The following is a 6,417-nucleotide window of genomic DNA, read 5'->3' on the forward strand; positions in this document are numbered from 1 at the left end:
CCCTACTTTTCCTCTCCTTTTCCTGGAGTTTCTGACTTTTCTAAGTATGAGTAAAATAAGCCCTGGGAGGGATAGTAACTCCCAACATGTCAGCGGAAGCAAAAAATAAACCCCAGCATTGGTGGTCAGTGCCAACAACAATAAACCCCCTTTTCATTGGTGGTAAGTGGCAGTAACAATAAACAGCCTCATCTCACTTTTCTTTGGTGGTCAGTAGCAGTAATAAATATGCCCTTTCATTGGGTCTTGTGGCAGTAACAATTAAGCCCCCACCCCATTCCATTCGTGTTTATTTTCAGTAACAATAAATCCCACGCTTTTCATTGGTGGCCAGTAGTTTTTCTTACCTGATCACACGCTCCCCCCACCTTTGCCTCTCTCCTCAGTAGGTTAGGCTGGGACTATATGTCTACTGTCAGTCAGAGATCACTCCACCTGACAGTACTGCTTTTCTTTCAGTGGTGGGTGCTGGAATGCACCCCACTGCCAACCTGCACTGGAGCCAAGTGTCCTGTGGCACATGAACACTGTGGAGCACTGTCCCAAATAGGGGGACTGTCCCACAAGATCTAGGACAATTGCAGGAAGAGTACAGTAAACCTCTGTTCTCTGCATGGATAACACAGCTGTGATGGGAAGCTTAAATCCCTCAACTCATTAAATGAGCCAACTCTTATCCCTCCTGTAGGCTTCTGCGGTGTGTACCTGAACTCCAGGCAAAAAGGTACAATTGCAATTGAAACACATACAGTACATGTAAACTATTTACCTCCCAATTACCAAACATTTGTAATCATACTCAGCTAGTCTTTAAATCCAGGCACACCTGCCAAACAACATAGTCAGGTCATCGACCTTACTTTTCTAAACTGCAGGTAAACAGTACAGCTTGGTCACTGGCATGTTTAAAGCCTAGTTGTTAGTTGTACAAAAAAGAAGCAGCAGAACACCAAAAAGGTCATCACTCAGGATTCTTCTGCCAGCAGGCTTTCAGTATTAGGTTGAAGCACTGACCATTAAAGCAGAGACTGACTGGTTCACAGTATGGTCCTATCCTATTCCAACCTGTGTGCGGGGGACTATGGTTCAGAGTGTGGTCCTACCCTATTCCAACCTGTGTGCAGGGGACTATGGTTCAGAGTGTGGTCCTACTGTAGTCCAAACTGTGTGCAGGGGACTATGGTTCAGAGTGCGTTCCTACCCTATTCCAACTTGTGTATAGGGGACAATAGAAAATAATAATAAAACCATTTGTGGAACTACTATTTGTTATGCTAAAAATACATTTAATTTGTTTTATTGAGTATACAGTATACAACTGGTTTAAATAACTTTTTTGTATATTTTATTGAGGTCCACAGCTAGGCTTACTGTATATATCGGGTGTCAAATACAGAACACCAGGAGTTTCTCCTGTAGGATCAAGTTAGACTTATAAGCTGTCAGCATCAGGAAAGTGGTTGTGACAAGTAGGGGATGGGACCCAGATGCTGACGGAAAGCTTCCGGCACATACTATAATGGTAAGCAGTTGCTGCTTCAAGAGGATAGTCCGGTGTATAGATAGCTCTGCTGATAGCCACCTACAGGCTGTCCAGCGCTCCTCCTATACCATATTCTGGCACTTAGAGTCCACACTGGCCCCTCGTGGTGCTCTAATACCCATACCTGGTGAAGGGGGAGGGGGGGACACAGAGATTCAGGATCTGCTGATGATAAAATGCATGGAAGCCTTCCTGTGAACTGACTCACCGCAGGCTTTATGATTGGAATGCAGAACCCAGACATCTGAAACTTCCAACCAATGTTGGCACCACGCTGAGAGGTGATGCTGCGTTAATGAACCAGGAAATAAGAGTTTCATCTGTCTGGCTATTAGGGGCATGGTTCGGTTCCCTGCTACTATGGATTTACAGGAAATTTCTGGGATTCACAAAGAGGCCGGAAGGTTTGCAGGTTTGCTGTCAGGAATATAATGCCGTGCATAGCTTCCACCCTTGCCAGCTGAGCCATAAGGGACAAATATAAAGGAATGGCTAACCCTGTCTCTTTTCTATAAAAAGGTGGGCTCACAGCAGCCATATTGTTTGTGTTTTTTTATCGTATTAATATATTTTTAATTTGTATCGTATTTTTTAAAATTTTGCCACCAGTACATGACCCCGTGCTATTGTCTAGTTTTCAAGTCCTTTTGGTTGACATTAGCTTGCTTATTAGCCCTACAACTGGCAGAATTCATTATCAATTACCCACCACCACCCCCCAAACAATTAGACTTAAAAGGGTATCTATGGTACGTCCGTTTTTCTACTACGGGCGGACGGCAAGAGGTTAAAGATAAATATGTATGTCTATTTTGAAATCCCAGAAGTTCTATCCCACTCCTAATAACTGTATCCATGTAGAAGTTTGTAGACTTACTTTTTGAAGATGCCCATAGGATGTACTTCCTTAACACACTGACAGATTTCACTTAGCCCTGTGAATATGCACATACTTGTTTTACCACTCTCACAAAGCCTGCTGTCCAAACTACAATTTAGCTCTTCCCCCCTCTCCCACAGTTAACATGGGAAACTCTCAATGTAACATAACATTATCATTTCTTGCTGAAAGCAATGCATGATGGGATATGTAGTCTTGATAAATCAAGATTGCATCACATCAACGGGGAAAGAGACACAAAGCACACTGGGAATCCAGGAAGTTGATGAAAGTGATGGGCAGACAGAAGGCGGCACTCACTATATAAAAGGGACTTTTTCAAGTAAGCTTTGATTGCATTATCAAAACCAACTCTAGTATGTATTGTTATTACAATGCTGATGTTATAACAGGAGAGCATATGCTGGGACTTTACAACTCCTTTAAAGGGCAAATAAAATCTTAACCCTTGCAGTGGGGTTACCCTCGCACTGCAAGGGTTAAGTGCTGGTTTTGTCTAAGAGAGCTAAAATAACAGAGATAGACTAACCCAGAGCATAATCCTGTCTGGCTGTTAGACTGGTGCCTGGAGCCTCCACTCCAGTGGTCTAAGGTCCTGTGAGTCATCATATACAATACAATGTATAGGAGATGAGGATGCCAAGGTACTGGAGTGGAGGAGGAGACAGGCTGAAGGGACCGGCCTATTAGCCAAATGGGATTGGGTAAGCAAAATTAGCACTTAACCCATACAGTGCAGGGGCAGCCCCCACTGCAAGGGTTAAGATTTTGTTTGCCAGGAGTTCTTCTTTAAAAAGGTTTGCCACAAGGTTTGCAAACTTTGAACTTCAATCAAGATTTGTGAAACTGCTTCCCAGGCAGATTTCCTCCTCCTTACTGACTTTGTAATGTGGGAGATGGGTGTGAACAAGAATGACTGAAAACAATTGCAAATCCTGGGGTAGGTAAAGCAGTAAATATATTTATACTTAAACTGTGTATTGAGCTGTTGCCTAGAGGTCATGTTAAAAACGAATAATAATTTAGTAGAAGAAACAAGCCCAAAGCCAGGGCCTTCCCTATAATAAGGCAATAAGGCAGCCTGAGTCTGTTGCCTCAAGGTTGCATCTCTTTGGGTCATGTGTGGGGCGGGGGTAGGTGGCAGGCAGTGTGGCATGGCCATTCTGCTGCACAATGTTTGTATGTTTGTAGTGTGCCTGCTGCCCCCTGTCCAGCCAGGGCATCCCAGGTTGCTTAGAGCCGTGCAGGTAGATGTGTAAGGGCAATACATATCTCCCCTTCCAGCTCTTAGCAACCTGGGATGCTCTGGCTGGTGTCCCACTCAGCTCCTAGTAACCAGGGATGTCTCTGGTTGCCAGAACCTCAGCGAGATGCACTAGCCAGTGTCCCGCCTAGCTCCTGGCAACCAGTGACATCAGTGAGCGCCGCGGGGGCTGGCCGCCGGCCAGAGCTAGGTGGTGCACCACCAGGATGCTAGCCAGAGCGCCATTAGCCTGCATGTTTTGGGTTGATTCATAGCTTCTTAAAGGACAGCAGGCATGCAGTCATGAAATCTGCCTAAGCATATAGCACCTTTATTTGAAATGTTCCTTTTCTGGCCATAACAGTCATCTGCCTACAGCATTCATTATAATGCAGCTTTTCATTAGTCCTCTGCCTAAATTTCTTAATCATGTAAATGCTCTAAATATAAATCTCAACAAATATCCATTCATTATGTTCCACTCCTAAATCAGTTCATTATCACAATACCATCAGTAAGTCTAGGTTGCTGTGAAAGTTGCTTCTATTTTGGTCTAATGGCGTAAACCTTGTACAATTGACATTACTCCCTTTCATTGCTGTCCCAGACGGTTATATTGAAATGTTGTTGATTTCCTCCGGTAGATCGTATACCTGCAGGTTTTCATTTAAAGATATTTTTAGTGTTCTTAATAATGAGCTGATTTAATGAGGGCAGAAAGCATTAACGGTAGAGCATAGAGAAGTCCTACTGGCATTGTGCAACCAATGTCCATGTGAGGCTTTTGTAGTGTTCTGATGTGAAGTCATTAGGTTGGTCCTCAAGGTGCTAAGTCGTAATGACAAACTGAAGTATTAATTAGCGATTTTGGTGGTGTCATAAGTATAACATAGTATAAAGAAGTAATCCCCCGCACACCAAGGTCCCATGTGTGGGTGATTACTTCTTTATACCTGGATTTGTGCAACTCCATCCACTTCACACCCAGCACCCTTCTAGTATATTACTAAGGGATTCCGGTCTGGAGTGCAATGGGACACTTGTAAATAAGTATAACATAAACCAGTGGTTTCAGCTAGTGTTCGTTAAGGACCATTTAATTAAATTTTTTTTTTTAGTGTAAAGAAAAAACTTTTCTCTGCTCTTTGGAAAATATTGTCCCCTGTAGCGCACATCTGTTTAATTCTCATTGGTTAAAGAGTTATGTTTAGCAAGACACAATTTTTTTTCAAAGAATTTAGTTCTATAGGTTCATAAATTTCAGGTTAATGACATAACTTGTATGAGTTTTTTCATTCATGTGACTATATCTTTTGAAATTTGGAAGTATACATAGCAGGGAGTGTGCCTTTATGAAGCACTGATGACTTGTTCATCATCTTTTGGTGCCCACCCCCTGCACTTAAACTGCTGGTTTGTCTTGGCATTTGCACATTCATCAACAGATCACAATCTGTTTAATGCAGAACTTATGGTAAACGGTTGGAATCAATCTCTGTGTAGCCTCACAGATCAGCTATCACAGGAGGTCAAAGGCTGCTGGAAGACAGAGATGGTGGGGGGCCATCATATAAGAGGCCAAGTAGCACTCACTGGCTCATCTGTGGAATAACTGTGTCTGTGAAATAATCTGTGAAATAACTTCCATAAAGTGAGCCTATCGTTATCTTATGGTGACCCATGACATTGCCCTTTCTAATGTGAATCAGGATCTTCTGAATACTATTCCACTGCATGGCTAAGCCCTTAGTGACCTCTACATTCTGGAGGTGGCTGTATTTCTGTTCTGGGTTCTTGCCAGTCTGTTGATGCCCTCTGTGTTCTAGTGAGCAAGTGTCCTTGGATCAAAGTAGATTGTATGACTTCCTATTGATCCCTTGAACCTGGGCTAATCAGAGTATACTTAGTCACATGGTTTAATACATAGAGGCACTCATGTGGTGCCCAAATGCAAACTCCAACACCTGGCTAATTTTGATGCTTTGGACTGGTTCATTACAAATGGCTTAACTACTATGCAGTGGACACCAGCATTGCATCTTCAGAGAGAAATACAAGGCTGAAGCCAAGGATACTCCATATATATCTAAATATACTGTAGTTTAGCCAATCGAATTTAAAAAAGCAATAAAAAAAAACCAAATTCATAAGTGAAGAAACCCCAAATGTTAAAGGAGAACTATGAGGAGAGTGCTTTTCACTCATCCTCATAGTTCTAGCCGACCTGTGACAATAAGACTGTCACAGGTCGGCTTAGTAGATCGGGAGGTGAGCGAACACATACCGGCGTTTGCTCACCTCTCGATCCTGTCACGGCTCTCTGCTGTGACAGGGGAGGGGCTGGATTCCCCTCTCCCCGCTCCGATCTGCCAGCGCTGACTGGCGGAACGGACAGGGGAGGGGCTAGATAGGCAGAGACAGCTGTCAGTCACGAAGCTGGGTGGATCCAGCCATAATTGTCGGGATCCGCTTCAGCTGCGGCGTCTCCGTATACCGCGAGCAGCAGCTCATGGTATACTGAGCCTAGGGTGACGGGAGGACGCTAGTTTGTGTCCTCCCGTTACCCTAAGGAGAACTATGGGGAAAAGCCTCAACCCCATAGTTCTCCTTTAGGAATAAATAAAGGCTGACTTGATAGACCACTTAGGGGTCTATTCACTAAGCTGCCATAGGAAGCCAAGTGAAAGACCGAACTGAAGTGAAGTGAGCCGAATGCTGTACTTCAGGTAG

Source organism: Nanorana parkeri, unplaced genomic scaffold (genome assembly GCF_000935625.1).
Source record: "Nanorana parkeri isolate BGI_ZX_2015 unplaced genomic scaffold, ASM93562v1 scaffold729, whole genome shotgun sequence".
NCBI classification, from domain to species: domain Eukaryota; kingdom Metazoa; phylum Chordata; class Amphibia; order Anura; family Dicroglossidae; genus Nanorana; species Nanorana parkeri.